A 17,977-nucleotide genomic window follows, 5' to 3' on the forward strand; every position below is an offset into this window, starting at 1 on the left:
ATCTGCATGTACAAAGACAAATATACTGAATGTGTGCTTTACATAGTTCCTTTTATCATGTTTAGAATGTGCTATCATGCTTATCTTGTGACTCCAAAATATTTTACCTGAAGTTTAAAAACCTATGTACTTATTTCAGAACATTTTGTGGCAAATAGCTTCATGTCTCCATTGAAGCATTGTAAAAAAATGCAAGTTTGGAAATCACAGCTAAATCAGTGAGAGACAACTAAGAAAACTGATAGATTAAAGAAATGTACTTATTTAGACTGGATATGAATTCATGATTCAGATGAGTTTTGCTATTTTTGAAGCACCATCATGGAAAGGCTGAGGAGGGTGGATGAACCAGAAGTATTAGAAGACTGAACTCTTTTTTGAAAATAACTCAAATTTTTCTGTCAAACAAAATGAAAAATAAATGTACTTAGAATAGAACAGAACAGAACAGAATGGAATGGAATGGAAGGAATAGAAACTTCAGTTGGACAGGACCTACAATGATCATCCAGTCCAACCGCCTGACCAATTCAAAGCTGACCAAAAGTTAAAGCATGTTATTAAGGGCATTGTCCAAATGCCTCTTAAACACTGACGGGCTTGGGACATCAGCCACCTCTCTAGGAAGCCTGTTCCAATTATATCTTCACAGAATCTTAGTCCATAGAAAACATAGACACAAGTTTTTATAATCTAGAAATGCGGTGATGTAGGTTAAGAAAATTGTCCTATAAGAAACCAAAACCAACAGAGGTTTTTTAGTGAAACCAAGATAAACTTACAAAAATATAGGATTTTTTTAATGGCATAAAGTATAAAAATATTATTAACATTGCAGGTTTTATTTGTAATTATTTAATGTCGTGGTTTAGCCCCAGCCAGCAACTAAGCACCACGCAGCCGCTCGCTCACTCCCCCTACCCCGGTGGGATGGGGGAGAGAACTGGAAGAGTAAGAGTGAGAAGCACTCCTGGGTTGAGATAAGAACAGTTTAATAATTGAAATAAAGTAAAATAGTAATGATAATGATACAATAATTATAATAACAATAATAATATACAAAGCAAGTGATGCACAATGCAATTGCTCACCACCCACCGACCGATACCCAGACAGTCCCTGAGCAGCGATCGCTGCTCCCTGGCCAACCCCCCCCAGTTTATATACTGAGCATGACGTCATATGGTATGGAATAGCCCTTTGGGCAGTTTGGGTCAGCTGTCCTGGCTGTGCCCCCTCCCAGTTTCTTGTGCACCTGGCAGAGTACGGGAAGCTGAAAAGTCCTTGACTAGCATAAGCAGTACTCAGCAACAACTGAAAACATCAGCATGTTATCAACATTCTTCTCCTACTAAATCCAAAACACAGCACTATGCCTGCTACTAGGAAGAAAATTAACTCTATCCCAGCCAAAACCAGGACATTTAATAACTTATTGTTTTCATGCTTTCATCTGTAACATCTTAGAATTAGCTACTCTGCAACAGAAATCTCATATTACAAGAAAAAAAAAAACACTGACTAGAATCAGTAAGAAAAAATAGCCAATGTATAAGTATAATATAATATTATATTAAGAATATTTACAGTAGATACAGCTTGGTCAGATGTAGCAACTTGGGATTTAAACTGAAATTTATAATCAAACAAACAATATAAAATGTAATAACATCATTTTGTGGATATTGGACAGCATAGTGGATTCCTAATGGGAGGATGCATGCCTGTCTTTAATCTGAAAGCTATTTGGTGGCTTATATGGAATATACCTGTGGTGTTAGTTTGGTTTACATCAGAGATGTACATCACCACAACCAGCATTATCTGTCATCTATTTCTGCAGTTCAAGGAGAGGTTAATTCCTTCAGAGTGAGATACTATTTCCTCTTTAGCAGTGCTCTCTTCAGTTTACATTGGCAGATACGGAGAGAGAAACTTACACTACTTCCACATGTTCTGTGTCCTCTGCTACACAGTCTGCTTTCTTTGTGCACTCAGACACCTGATATATGATGACCACAAACTCTCATGTGGGCCAGCCTGAGCAAGAGTGTGCTGTCACTGCCACCAGCACACTGTGAGTGCCCCCTTGGCCCCATCAGGCTGTTTCCCTCCACTCAAGAGAAGTAACAATGTCTCCCACAGTACACACACCTGTGTTTATGCGTACTTCCAGGAGGGCAAGACTGAGAGGGCTTCGGCATCTCCCTTCCAATGTTCCACATCCTTGGCACAGCTGACAGCACCACTAAAATCTTAAGTATAATGCTGTCCTGCAGCTTTTCTCCATCTTCTCAACTGTACTTGCCAGATTGCCTCAGTCCCTAAATACGGCAAGTGACATTGAAGAGGTGAGAAAAGCAGTGGTGCTGTGTGGGAAATGCAAATAATAGCAGTGCTATGATAGCAATGCAGAAAAAAGCGTTTAAACCCTACCTCCACCTGAAGCCCCGTTCCATGGGATCACCCACAGCATGCGATCATTTCTATTTTTAAATGCTATATTTTCTAACATGAGTCAGTTACCAATCTATTTCTGATCTGAACAGGAAGGACAGCGGAACAACTTTAATCACAGCTGAACCAAAATTAGAACAGAAAATGGATCAGTTCAGTTCCTTATTTATACTAACCAATTTTAGGTATACCTGTATGAGCCAATCAGAATAAAAAAAGAGTATCCATAAGCTGCTTCTGTAGATACTGAGGATTAGAAGCTGGTTTAAAGTGCAATTCAAAACACAGAATAGGATATTGGAAGGGGCCTGTTCTCTCCAAAGCTTTTACTCAGAAAACTGGCTAAGTAATTTAGCCAGCTAAATTAAGTGATCATCTACAGGGTGGTGACAGTAGCATGCCTAAGCAAGGCCCATAAGATTCACCTCTCTGTCACCTTGATTTCATTATGGTGTTGTCATGGTTTAACCCCAGCCAGCAACTAAGCACCATGCAGACGCTCGCTCACTCCCCCTGCCCCGGTGGGATTGGGGAGAGAATTGGAGGAGTGAGAGTGAGAAACACTCCTGGGTTGAGGTAAGAACAGTTTAATAATGGAAATAAAATAAAGTAAAATAGTAGTAGTAATCATAACAATGTAATAATAACAGTAATAATAATATACAAAGCAAGTGATGCACAATGCAATTGCTCACTGACCGATACCCAGTCAGTTCCCAAGCAGCAATCGCTGCTTCCTGGCCAGCTCCCCCAGTTTATATACTGGGCATGATGTCACATGGTATGGAATAGCCCTTTGGGCGTTTGGATCAACTCTTCTGGCTGTGCCCCCTCCCAGTTTCTTGGGTACCTGGCAGAGCATGGGAAGCTGAAAAGTCCTTGACTAGCATAAGCAGTACTTAGCAACAACTAAACCATCAGTGTGTTATCAGCATTCTTCTCCTACTAAATACAAAACACAGCACTATGCCTGCTACTAGGAAGAAAATTAACTCTATCCCAACCAAAACCAGGACAGGTGTTTATGTGGATCCAAGCACACTGGGGCCTTGACAGAGATGGGAGCTTCTAAATAGCGGTATAGAACAGGGCAGCAAGTTGAACTTGAGTCAGCAACGCACTTCTGCAGTGATGAAGGCAAACCACATACGCAACTGCATTGGCACATGCATAGCTAGCATATTGGGGGAAGCTATTATTCCCCTTTGCTCAGCACTTGTGAGGCCACATCCAGAATACCCTTCACTGGAATACTGTGTCTAGTTTTGGCACTCAATATAGGAGAGAGAAAGACAAACTGGAAGGAGTCCAGAGGCAGCCTCCCCCAATGGCTAGGGGACTGCAGCACGTTACATGAGCTGAGACTAAGAGAACTGGGTTTGTTTAGCAAGTTAAAATAAAAGGCTGCAAAGAACCCAAATGCAGTTTTCTACCACCTAGAGAGCAGTTACAGAGAAGACAAAAGCAGACTCTTTCCAGAGGTGCGCAGGGAAAGAACAAAAGGCAATTCTGACTGTGCACAAGGAAAAAAATCTTCACCATGAGAGCGGCTAAGCACTGCAGTAAGGCCCTGGAGAAGCTGCGCAAACTCCATCTCTGGAGATTTTCAATACCAAACCGGACAAGGCCCTGAACCTGTGAGATTAAGCATGCCTTGAGCAGGACTGTGAACTAGATGACCTCCACACATCCCTTCTGCCCTTATTTCTACAATTCTAAAACTGAGACTCACACATCACACATACGCATATACAAGCATGACATGAACTGGTTAAAAATCAATATAAAATAGTATAAAAAAAAAAAGGTCTTGCCAATGTGTGACCTCAGAAGCCTTCTTCTCCATAGCAGAACAGTGATACCTAGCTACAAAAATGACACTGAAGAACAGAAGAATAAATCCCTAGTAATAAGACTATGATGTTATTGAGGACATCTTATTATTACAAGATCAACAAAATAAGCTGGATGGCACTGGAAATGCAATCAAGCACCAGCATGGCAGATATGAACTCATTAAAATATTAAATGTATAAGCTTTGTTACAGCAGAAAGACTGCTGTCTGTACAGTCTGCTGAAGCCCTGCTGTGGTTTTTCAAACGGACTTGTCTGTCTCATAATTCCTTTGGAAAACCTGCAAACAGGATTACAGTAATCAAAATCTTACAGAGACATTAATAAAAATACAGATGTATCCTGATGTAAAAAGATATAGATTGTAGTGGTTAATATATAAATAGCTCTTCTTTTAATAGCCCAAAAGACAAAAGCAATTTTCAGCACCAAGGCTGCCCTTAAAGCTAGTTGCATGTTGGGGAAATACATCTAAAAAGGGGGAGGGAAAAATCTGTGTCTTTTTCCAAGCTGTTTTGACTACTAACAACCCAGTTTCAAGATAAATTTAATATGCGTAATATATGCAGAATGTTTACATTTGGCGTTTACAGCTGCACTTAAGTAATTTCATAGATGTATGTATAGATAAGCATAGGGTCAGGCATGGATACAGCAAACTGCTTAATACAAAGATTGAGATTTCTTGTTTAGTTGCCTAGCAATAAGATCTGACTCCTGGAAGCTAACAAATACTGATTAGAGAATGGACTATAATTATTTAATGTATCTAATGTATCATACAAAAAGGAACATAAGGCTATTGAAGAAAGGGAAATGCTAGGCCAGAAAAAATCAATTCTATCCAGTGAAATATATTCAGGAAATATGTGACACAAAGAAAATACAATATCTAAATGAAGGAAAGCCTCAGTCTGTTCCCTCTGTCAATATTTTTCATCGTTCTTCTTTGAGCAGGAAGTCTAATTCTATCTTGGCTAATGGATCTGGCTTTTGAATTGCTGTGTTTAACTTTGTCCAGCCCCCCCAATATTGTTTGGAAGCTGGAGAGAAAGAGAGAGATTTTTAAAAATTGAACTGGGTGAACATGATGGCATTTCTCTTCTTGGAAAACACAGTATGATACTAATGGAAAGTTTGATGACAGCTACACTGGTGGAGAGGCAAAAGTCCACACTTGTGTTTTATTTGTTACGAAGAGCTTTAAAATTGTACTGATGCCTTTTAACACATTTATAAGGTCTCTTCTCTCAGTTCTTTCAATATTACAAATGTTTTTCTCTCAGTACTTTAGAGGTAGAACAGGAAGGTCACAAGCCAAGGGTAGGTACCATACAAGTCCAGCACAGACTGGTAGTATTTACTTCTTGAAGCAGTACTGACATTGATCTTTTTCCTTCATAATCTAAATTTAAATCACTTAGTCTACATTAAAACTGGGAAAACAGAGGCCACTGGATAGTATTCCAGCATTATAAGCAGTGTGGACTTGTAATGCACTATTCAGGCATTATTTAAACTTGAAAGAAAACACATGACTCCTCTTTCTGCTACTTCCAACCTTTCTTTAGGAAAACATTCTTCTTTAACAAATCCTTTAAAACAGTACTTCCCAAGATCTGCTCCTGTTGCAGCTGTCACTTAACAGTGTTCTGTCTGCTTGGGACAGAAACAGTCATAAAATTTCTCTCATGTGTCCTGTTACACCAGCATAAATCTAGAGTAACTCCACAGACTTCCTGTGTGACGCACTTACTCGGGGTTTGTCTACACAAGGAAGTAAGCATAAAGGAAAACTAGCTTCAATTCAGAGCACAACTCTGAACTAACTCCCAGTATACACACTCTTACCACACAGAAAGCAAAGGCAGCTTTTCCCACTCTGAATATGAATTAAACTAATTTGAACAAAGACAGTCCTAGTAAAATCCAAAGGTGTAATCACATTCCACAATGCAGTGCTTTACAAAAATAAATTAAAGTTTAAGTATCAGAAGCAGCATGTCTTCCATCTAGTCATATACATCCTGCTTCTCAAATGTTCCCTAATTTAATTTAGGGGTAGTTTTAGATACTGTACACAGCTTTGCATTTTGGCATGAAAACACCCTTTCACTGTCCATAATGTACATTTGTACAGAATAGCCCATAACTTCATTTAAACAGCACTAATTTTTTCCATGAAGACAATGCCTTTATTTCTTAATCTTTCTTCCCCAGTTGCAGAGACTGCTAGACAGACTAATTAACTACATCTTGATTTGGTCTTGTACTGTGGCTCCTTTGTCCTTGTTACAGAAGTGTGAAAGACCCTTAAATGGGACATAAATTATATTTACTACATGAAAGGTCTTAATAAAACAGGAATTTACATTACTGATTTTTCTATGTTGTTCAGACACGATAGTGATAGAAACTACACAAATACCTAGAAAAGCAAAAGCAGATAAAAATGAAGGACATACAAGTGAAGATTTTGATGTATGAATCATGGTGAGTAATTCAACCAGTGTTAATTTACTGAGGTGCAAATTGATTGGCTGTTTCATTACAGTACTTTCTCTAAAATAGTGATTTACAGATTTCTAATAATTGAATTACCTATGCTGCTACCACCTATATGCTAAAAAAACTAAGAGACAATACTATTTATTTGCACACAACCCTTAGAAGACACTTGCTGTTTCTAGAGATCTGTCAATAAGGAATAAATGGCCTGGGATGAAAAGCATTGTTCCTAGGTCTTTCTACACACATGTGCAATTTTGACACCGTACAATAATGTGCAGTCAAGCCTCTCTACCCATCTTTCTCACAGATCCTCAGAACAATCTGGCATTAAGAAAATCCATGTGGTCAACATAAAACTCAAAATCTCAGTGGTAAAAAACTGTACAGGGAGTCGGGACACAGAATTGGCTCTGATCTCTTGTTGATTCTCATAAGTTTCATATACATTCTGTGGTATAAACAGTGATTTCAGAGAGTTTCTGAGAAAGAACTAATTGGATAGAAACCTCCAAGGCAGAAGTAATTAGTTTCCTCATTTTGGGCAATGTGGTAATCTTTGCATCTATTCTGGTATTTTAAGTACAGAATCCAACCTTTACTTTTTTTCCTATGTCATAAGAAATAATAGCTTGAGCTATTCATTGCAGTCACATGCACCTGTAATCTGAGCTCTGCTCTTCACTCCATTTTTTTATTTTGATCTCTTTTGACACATCACAAGAAACCTAAGTATTAAGTTTGAACTCTTAATTCATTGTGAAAGTAGTACGCTGTCTAACCCATTTTCACATTTCCATATCACTATTGGCTTAAACAATGTTCAAAGATCTGCTGCCAATTACACAGCAAAGATCACGTCTAATTTGTAAGATGAATGGAAAGGAACTGGTATTTATGAACATATTTACTTACAATACTCACTCCTTGCAAACAAATCTATGTTGCCAACGTACAAGACAATGCATCTTACTTGGTGTATTGTGACAGTAACAGGTTATTCTGCATTTGACATTTTCCAGTGCTTCACACTGCACAAGAAACCAAAATACTTCATATTCCCAACCCCTGGTATGAAGTGAGTGACTACTCTTTTCTATCTTTTTATCTAAATTATACACCAGCAAATAGCCAAGAAACTGTCTTAGCAATTAAATTTTATAACAAAACACATGTTACACATATATGTAGCCCACAACATTTTTTAGTCTGGCCTAATAGCAAAGGTTATCAAGCTAAGTGCACCACAAGTTCTACTCACAGTATCATAAGCAAGGTAGTAATGCCACCCTTTCTTCAATTTAGACGTCAGTATGGTGTACACTGCTTTAGGTAGTCTTATCCTCTTCCTTTTTTACCACCCAAACCACAAACCTTGCTTTCACAGTCCATTTCTAAAATTCCTTTAAAAAATTAGTAATTATAAGGCCTGCAACTGAATAACAAAAAAGACATTTCGGTGCAAGCATATTTTGTACACTTTTATCTCCAGATTTGGAGATTTACACTCACTAAGTAACCATACTTAAAATTGAGGTAAAGCAAGTGTTGTACTCTCTCACTGTAAGTAGGAAATTTCCATCCCACTTTCTGTGTTTGTTGTCCTCTTAGCCAGATACACCTCAGGCATATCCTGCCTGTGAGGCAAGATGTTGTTCTTTAAGTGAATCCCTTTGAATTCTCCCCCTTACAAACCAGTCCATGAAAGCAAGAATCAATATTATAGTAGTCTGACCATAATTTTTTAGAAGGGGTTAATTACAGTTGTTATCTGTAATAGGATATAACATCATACAGAGGACATGGCATCATATGAGGCTAGATCACCAGTTGACATCAAAAGGACTACAACAGCATTCTCAGGTCCAGGTCTTTTTTTTTCCAGGCAGCCCTAGTTGCATTAGTAGTGATTTCCCTTCAAGAGCTGAGTGACAGCAATTCTGAGAGGGGACAGCAGAAGTGACAACTTTGCATCTTGTAAAAGAACAAACAGTTTGAAACATCAGTGCCAACCCTTTTAAGATCAGCTCTAGCAAGAGTGAGGAGTGAGATTTCTGTTATCAGTTTTGTTTGTTTACTTTCCAGTAAAATTTCTAGTTGCAAAAGCTTCTTTTGAAGCTTTTCTTGCTGATTCTGAGACCTTGCTGGTATAGAGTATTTATACTGAAGCAGGCTTTTTTCCCTTTTTCTTGATAGCTGGCTAAACCCCAAAGAAAACAATAAATGCTTCTTAGTAATATTTACAGGGATTGGGGGGAAAAAAAGATGTTAACTTTCATCAGATATAATACGTAGTTAATATTCTTGATATGACTTCACATCTGAAAACATAAATACCATGGTCATGTTCTGCATTTTTTTAGAGAAGCCTGAAGACTTCTTTTAGATTCTTTCTGCCTAAAACATGTAAATCAATGAAATAGCAGTTTGAATAAAGGAGCAATAATTGACTGAATAAAGGAGCAATAAATGACTGATTAAATTTTGCCATACCAACTAGGATGTGTTTTCTGTTGAAATATCCTTGATCTTGATAAAACTTGTGAAACCCACCTGTCCTACAAAGATTTGTGGAAAGAGACCACTATCAGAATAGAGGAAGTCACTAATGAGTTTAATAGATCAGCAACACAAATACCAGATCTTCAAATGCTGTATCTTACTCAGAACTTCTGCAGATCTGTGCAGTCACTGGACCTGAAGATGAATTACAATTTCTTTTAAAACACTTTTTGTTCTAATTTCCATTGAGAAGTGACAAAAATCTCCAGCAAGTATAGAGTTAAATTTTCTGTTCTGCTTTCACACAGGTGCTCAAGGTAGGGTAAAGAGGCCACATTGAACTAGGTAAGATTACACTCAAATGTTTAGAGGGTCTATGCAAATTTGATAAAAGGAGAGAAAGGCCTTCAGAAGAAGTATCCATAACATAGCTGCTAGAAGCTAGAGTACATGCCCAGGTGGGTTGGTGGGTTTTTTTGCCTGTATTCTATCTGATGTTTCTGTAGCACTTTTGATACAATTTGGGCAGGATGAAGCTTGTTAGAGATAAAGTCTGTCTTTTGTAACTTGGCTTCTACTGCTTTGCAACTTTTGCTAACACAATAAAGAAGAAACAGTTAGAGGGGAGCGCTGTGTACCCACAGTTCACCTCCAGTCAATTCAAATGGAGTATAACTGTTCTTGGCATCTTTCTTTGCCTTGCCTCTTCATGTTGTACTGCTGCTAACAATTCCTGGAGTGCAAAGCAATCGTCAGTCCCTTTAAGTGTAGTCTTCTTAAAGAAAGTATCTTTTCTGCGAGTGACCCTCTTGGCAATGCATTACCTGTAGATACAGTTGTGTGTTAAACAGGAAGAGCATAATGATTACAGGCAGGAGGATAGATAATCTCCTATCCGTAATATAATCTATCTTTGTACTATTTCTTCCTCATCTTAGTCAACTGATGTGACACCTGTTGCCTACCAAACTTGATTATCTATTTCTTGGAAAATAATGCTTACATTGAATTAATTAATTGTATCCATGGTCCTTACTAGGAAAATCAGAGGGTAAGGATGCCAGCCAAATCTGTTGTTAAAAAACAAATGTGCATTATATTTTTACTACTAATTGAAGGCCACAAATATGAAAATAAGGAAGCTGTATCTTATGTTTATGAGGAAAATAAGTTGGGAAAAGACAAAAAAGACAGAACAAAAATGAAGTTTATGCTAAATAAAGCACAAATGACCTTTTTTCCATTTTTAGTACACAAAAAAGCTGTAGCCTATGTCACCAATATTTGTGCAGGAGCAACTTACCATTTTTTTTCCTTTTGCAAATGTCAGTGTTACCAAAAATCAGCATATTTTTTTCTGTACATACTCTACTTGAAATAAATCCCTTATGGGTTCTGATTGCCATGAAAAGTGAAACTGGGAAACGTAGCTTAGTGTACTAAAAAAGGAAAAGAGTTTTATAAGGACAGAACATAGATATTGTTTCACTCCACTTTAAAGGCAGACAGCTTTAGTCCTTATTTACATGTAAGAGGTGAACTGCTTTGCTTAAGTCCTTGGACTTTTCTCTGTGGCTTCTATGTAGGTATACACAGGAAAAATAATCTTAGTTATCTTTTTAAATTACCCGTTAAACTGTGCTATATTTCTAACCAGACATTCTTATTGCTCACAACTAATTTAGTTTAACTGTTTTTTTTTTTTTTTTAATTTACTTAAAAAGTGCTTTAATAACTTAAGTCCCCTGGCTGAAAGGATCCAAGTTCTAATTTCAATTAATCCATAAACTCTGTGCATTTGGACTCATCTTCCAGAGTCTTCTGCTGACACATCCTCAGCCTTGTACTTTTTCTGTTTGTCACACCGCTATCATGATTCTGTATCTGTTTGACTAAAAGACATAATGTGAGTATATTTATACTGTGGTTGCTGGAAGCAAGATGAATGTGCAGCTGGCTAAGAATGTATTTATTACTTAAGAAAATCAAGATCAAGGAAGAGAAGGACAAGTGTAAGGAACACCAGAAACTTTTACCAAGCTAACTGAGGACGGAAATACCCACTGGCAGGAATAGTTTTGACATCATTTGTGTATGTTTTGGCTTCTCTAGGTATTTTAGCCCCTTAGAGGAATAAAAAGCTGAGCTCTTATTGAAGTTTTCTACTGTAGCTTCTAATCTGTAATGGTGGACAAACCAATCTGTCCTCTTTAATCAGAATAGGCTTTAAACTTAAATTACTGACTCCTATTTTTCTTAAGCTTTTCCACCAATGGTATTTAGGAAACAACAGTAATAAACCTGTTATTTTCTAATGGAACTAGATGAAAATCAGAGTTAGTGTATTTGAAGCAAGCACAGTATATCTCTACTCTCAGTTAATTCTCTGAGAGCTGCTGTATTCAATAAATGAGTCAATGAAGTATACAATATGGATAAAATGCTGAGTCAAATTCATCCCTGATAAAACTAACATTAAGTCAGTAGTTACAAGGCTATGTCCTTTTGTGTTTGTTTAGGGCCTAAACGGAGTTCCATGTGCTAAAAATACAATACTAAGATTCTATAGAAGGAATAAAGGCTTTTGATTAGCTCAAGAGGGGTTTTTTTATGTCACTTCCAAATATTTCAATCCCACCAGGCTCAGCTCTCGCAGTATCTGAACAATGCTGAAACCAGAAATTATCTAGAAACTTAATCTGTAGAAAATTTTGTAATTCAACCCAATATCATCTCAATTTAGGGATCCAGCTATTTACATCTGAAACAAACAGGTGTCTGTGGGCAGATATGGTAACTCAGATTCACTGTATGTGGGACTTCTGTTTCAGACACAGAACATGTAAATGCTAAGCCTGAAAGCCTTGCAAAATCAAAATAATTTCAGTAAACCGTTTATATTAACCAGAATAACTACCTAGTACGAAACTATGCTTACTTGTATTTTTTCACTTGAAAAAAACCCAACAACAACATAAAACCCAAAACAAAACAAACAAAAAAAACCCACAACCAACCAAACCCACTTCCTTTTTACCAAGGAAATCCAGGAAAAAATGTCCCAGTTGGAGATTCTTCTGTTTACAGGTACTTTACAAAAAGCATACATACAGCTTGCCTTCCTCCTGCCTCCCCCCATTCACCTTGCAACCCTTCATGACATTGCTCCCCAACCATAATATAGCAATTCCTGCTGTTCCCACAGCTGCATGTGAGGCTGTTGCCAGGTGGCAAGGCCATACTAGCTCAGAACTTGCAAAAGAACTAAGTTTTCATAATCTTTTCTTTTCAGACCTTCCATTTTTACTGAAAATTGCATAAGAGAGAATCCAGACAAATGGGATCATGTGATTCAAGTAACACCTCTTAAGTCCTTTTTACCTTTCGTTAATGATTATTCATTTCCTAAGTTCACCGAACTTGTGAAGCTGGCTAATGGGAAATAATTCTATGGTGCTGGAATGGCTTGTATTGCCCCAGAGAATTAAATATTTTCAATCCACAGAACACATTTAACATTTTCATAGAATCATAGAATGGTTTGGCTTGGAAGTGACCATTAAAGGTCATCTAGTCCAACCCCTCTGCTGTGAGCAGGGGCTTCTTCAACTAGAGCAGGTTACTCAGAGCCCCATCCAGCCTGACCTGGAATGTTCCAGGGATGAGGCATCTACCACCTCTCTGGGCAACTTGGTCCAGTGTTTCACCACCCTCACGATACAAAATTTCTTCCTTATATCTAGTCTGAATCTACCCTCTTTTAGTTTAAAACCATTACCCCTTGTCCTAGCACTACAGGGCCTACTAAAAAGTCTTTCTTATAAGCCTCCTTTAAGTGTTGAAAGGCTGCAATAAGGTCTCACTGAAGCCTTCTCTTCTCCAAGCTCAACAACCCCAACTGTCACAGCCTGTCCTCATAGGAGAGGCATCCCATCCCTCTGATCATTTTTGTGGCCCTTCTCTGGACCTGCTTAAGTTTTACTGTATGACATGCCACATGAAGCCAGAAATAACTTCTGGTTAATAAAATCTAGCTTCAGAGTCAGGTTTGTTTTGTTTTGTTTTTTTCTTTAACATCTGAGGGTCTTCAGATGTTTGACCTGATTTAGGTCATGTTCTGATAGCGGCTTTGGTTCTCTTCCCCCGCCTCTCCCCCCAGAGTAGGTATAAGCAACAATATGGGTACAAATGGGAAAAAGCTTCCTTTATGCAATTTCTTTAGAAACCAAACTGATTTCATCAAAGTAGGAAAAAATTACATAATGTCAATCAGTAGCTGCACTTGCTTTAAATGGATTAAGGACTAAAGAATGCCAATATAAAAATACTCTACAGATACGCGAAACAATTTCAACACACTGTAAGTAGACTGGATTTAATAAAGGGAACCATAGGTCAAACAACGGAAATGCTGTTTATTATAACCTAATGGTTTAATGTTCTTGAACCTATTTAAAAATACAGGTTTGTAATAACATGCTCATATGTACAAGTAATCATCTTTTATATTAAGGAAAGGTTTTGAACTTTTCAGACAGTTAACAAGGGAAAACAGAAGGACTTCACTGACTTCCAAAAGGTTGACCTGGATTTATAACTATTTGCCTGATTCCCCTGTATTTTTTCTTCCTCTTGATGACTGAAAATACCAAGCAGCTTTTCCTCACCCTCTTTCTACCTCAAGTGGGTCTTTGATCCCTAAATAACACAAAATCCATCCCTTACAGAAACCTAACAGAGTATTAATGGTATCCTTTGTCATTAATAGAAATGAAGAGCAACCATTGATAACTATTACATGTGAATATTATCTTAAATTGTAAGAAGACACACTACATTTCTGCCCATGGAAACGTAAGGCAAACAGCAAGGAGCTGCTCACTACAGCCAACAAAAGCCCTTTTCTACAAGCAACTAAAAGTATATACATGTTCTGTGGTGTATTCCTAGCGTTTCCTACTCACACAAACCGTGACACAGCATTTTCTGCAATGAAAAAGATAATACAAAATTATTTTGATAATACCAAGTGCAGCATTTTAATAATAGTAATTTCCTATCCATGCTTCTGAGTTCATCAATAATATATTTTTATAAAGATAAGAGTAATGCAATGCAGCTATAGGACACTCTGATGCTCTTCCAACTCAGTCAACTGTAATTTGTGTTCAGCTCCAGTAGGTGTTTATGAATATGGTATTTCATATAGATGATTACTGCCACAAAACCACTTAAGCAGGCAGATTACAATGGAATCAAGCCAATACATTTTAAAATTGATACAAGGATTATTACTTCTTAAACACCATACAATTACATACACCACAGAACTCACTAAGACATGATATTCGAGGGGCCTAAAAGTTGTCAAAATTAGACATTAACATAGAAAATTGAAATACTAATAACTATAAAAATTACAAATTATAGACATTCTTTAAGTTAATTCAAACATGGATTGGCAGTGGTTAGGAGAAAGAAAAGCTCTTCTCTTGGCAAATAATGAAAATGATAAATTTTAAAGCTTTCTTACCTTATTGTAAAGCTGGTGCTAACCAATGTCAGAAACAGAACATTGCAGTAGAGCACACTCGCTCTGCTGATGCTAAAGAATGTTAACAAATTTGTCACTTTAGAAGACTAGAGAATGTAAAAATTTTGCAGCTTACATGTTCCATTGAACTAGACCTGCTGAGAAGACAGTCACTGTTGGGTTTGGTTTTTGTTGGGTTTTTTTTCCCCCAGACCATTCTGGGAATACATATGCAATCTTCCCCTTTGAAAGTTATGATGATTATGCATTAGTACAATTATATCAGCTAAAAATATTCACTGTTCTAAATAGGACTCTGAAAGCAAAGCAGGCTGTACTGTTATGGGCATTGCCTCACTTTCCTTAGTTGCCTGTATAAACATTCACTGATGAAATATCAATATCTCTGACACTTGAGTATTCTAGGCAGTTTTCACTGGCTAGCTATAAAGTCACACCCCAAATATCTTTCCATACTTCTGACAAAGAACCACCATACGAGTCCTGTGCAATTCTAACTGCCAGACTAATTGTTATACTTAAGAAACCTAGCAAGTCTTCAGGGTCTTAGAGAATAAGGAGATTTCAAAATTTTTTTTAAATACATCAGATAAAGGACTGGTTCTAAGCAGCAGGAAATCCAGGTGCTGAGTTAAGGTATAGGGAACAGCATTTCAGAAGACAACTGGATGAAGGCAAAATTATTGGTTTTATTAGATATAAGACTCACTGAAACCTACTGCAAAGGATGTTCCAAAGAAAGGGAAAAGAGAAGTGACCTCCCAGGTAGTTAGAAGTGCACCACTGTTTAGAAGGGTTGGAATGCTCTTGCCTCAGTGAGTATTCTTAAATCAGCTTCACTAAAGGTCACCTCTACAGATATTCAAAAGGTTTATACCAATAAATACTCTGCAAATTAAAATCCTGTAGAGAACAACCACAAAGCCTTCTACAACACTTTCACACCATCTGTGCTATATTGTACAAATTGGGCACAGAACCAATATATTAGTGCATTTTTCCAAAAGACAATGCAAACAATTCTTATAGTAGGGCATCTGCACTCTATAAATGGGTTTGCCATTAAGTGCATTCTGCTTCAGCAGAAGTGCCAAAAAATTGTTTAAATGAAAAATATAGGTGTGTTTTTCAGTTTGGGTTTGGGTTTTGTTGGGTTTTTTTCCCCAGGCTTTTTTCCAACAGTACACCTCTCCTTGAGACAGAATTCTATCACACGAAAAGCTATATGAGTACATTTGGTTAAATGTTCGTGCCAAATGCTTCCTTCATGGGGTGGGTCAGGACCTATATATACATGGCTCTAGAGGAAAATGAGGCTCACTTGAAAAGGCAGGCAGAAAAACTGTTTGGAAAGTAAGAAGGTGCAGGAGGTGATTATGTTGGAGAAATTAGCATGGAGTAAACTAGGGTGTGAATTTTCAGTGAATTACTTACTCTGCAGTAATTCTCTACATGGATGCTTTGGTTCATATCATATGCATGTCTATACATTAATGGGGCACTCTGCATAAAATCCAACCTAGCCAGATCCACAACCAGTACAGTGATGAGAGGCAGTATTTACTGGAGATGGTACAGCGCCACACTGCTACAGCTACCCTGTCATCAGGACTCTGTCTGGAATCTCCACCCAGCAGAGCTCACCTTTGTAATCATTGCAATGCAACCTACTACACAGGATAAGCCATAGTGATTCCAGCTTGGCAATAGTAAGGAAAAACTCCCAGTTCTGTAAAGCTCCTTTCCCACATTTTGTGGGTTGTTCTGGTAGACGACAGCTGCCAGTCCAGGTTCTGAGCTATGCCACATGCTCAGCAAGAGGCATTCCTCTTCCTCTCAGCCAGATGCTGCATCTATGGCAGCAACTCCTGTTTCTGTGCCACAGAGTCTGCAACACAGTAGGTTCTTCATGACACTTTACAGACAGCCCTTCTCTTCCAAATAGCCAGTGGCAGTGCACTCAAGTTGGAATTATGCATAGATTCTGCAAGTTCAGACTTGCAGAAGCAAATCCAGAAGCACCACTATGTCAATTGTAAACCAGCTTATTTGAATTAAAGCATCACTGGTGTTCAGAGCAAGTGGAAGAGAGAAAGGGGGAAAATATAAAGGCGGTGGGGGTGGATCTGGACAATACACTAAGGTGACTGATGGGTCCAAGGTGATACTGAAACAGCTAGCTATTAAATTGTTTGGTTTTGGGGTTTTTTTTTTTTGGTGGAGTCAAGGGACAAATTGAAAAAAATTCTTTAGGTAAATTTGTTACTGAATAATTATATAAACAATTGGGCTGCTACATTCTCAGCCATGAATAATGGTGTCTTCCACATTAGTTTATAGAATTTAAGAGGTAGGTGAGATGTACAAAATAGAAGGCATTTCACAATCTTTTTTGTCCTCTGTACTACTGTTCATTGCCTTCATCGATTGTACTAGTGCAACTGGACTATGAGGCTGACAAAGAGTGGCACAGATATGAAGGAAAGCTATGAGCAGCCAAGTGCAGAAACTTCTTAGGTTCCTACCTGCCAGTCAGCATGAGCTATGGAATAGCACATATCTTGCTGGTCTTAATATAATGCAGGATTGAGTCCCAAAAACACAATCACCGTTTTAAGAAAACAGTGATCATTTGCTGCTATTCTCTTACTGACCAAATGTTGGGGGGTTTTCTGTTATTATGGTAATAAGTATTTTATAGTATGCTTTAAAAGAAACAAAAAAGGTGATACTTTAGTCTGTCAACATGTACCTACCATGTTTTGCACATTTTCCATTCTTCTCCTCCCCCCCCCCCCAAAAAAAATCTCATTAATTTTCACTTGTGGGGTCTCTGCCCTGAACAGTATTGGAATGCTTATGCTGAAAACTCTGCATGAGAATATTCTGTCATTCAATGCAAAACAGAATCCTTGCTTTCACTTCAGTTTTTAAGATTTGCAAGTATTTTTACTACCCTTTTTACTCTGAGAACCTTTATTTCAATAATATTAACTGTTTTTAATATATGGTTTAAATCTTGTTGGCTTTCTTGTTGCCTCTGTGTCCACTGACCCCTTCTTTCAAACTGGATTCCATTGACTTCAATGGAGTTCTGCGCA

The sequence above is a fragment of the Pelecanus crispus genome, chromosome 6 (genome assembly GCF_030463565.1).
Source record: "Pelecanus crispus isolate bPelCri1 chromosome 6, bPelCri1.pri, whole genome shotgun sequence".
Lineage (NCBI taxonomy): Eukaryota > Metazoa > Chordata > Aves > Pelecaniformes > Pelecanidae > Pelecanus > Pelecanus crispus.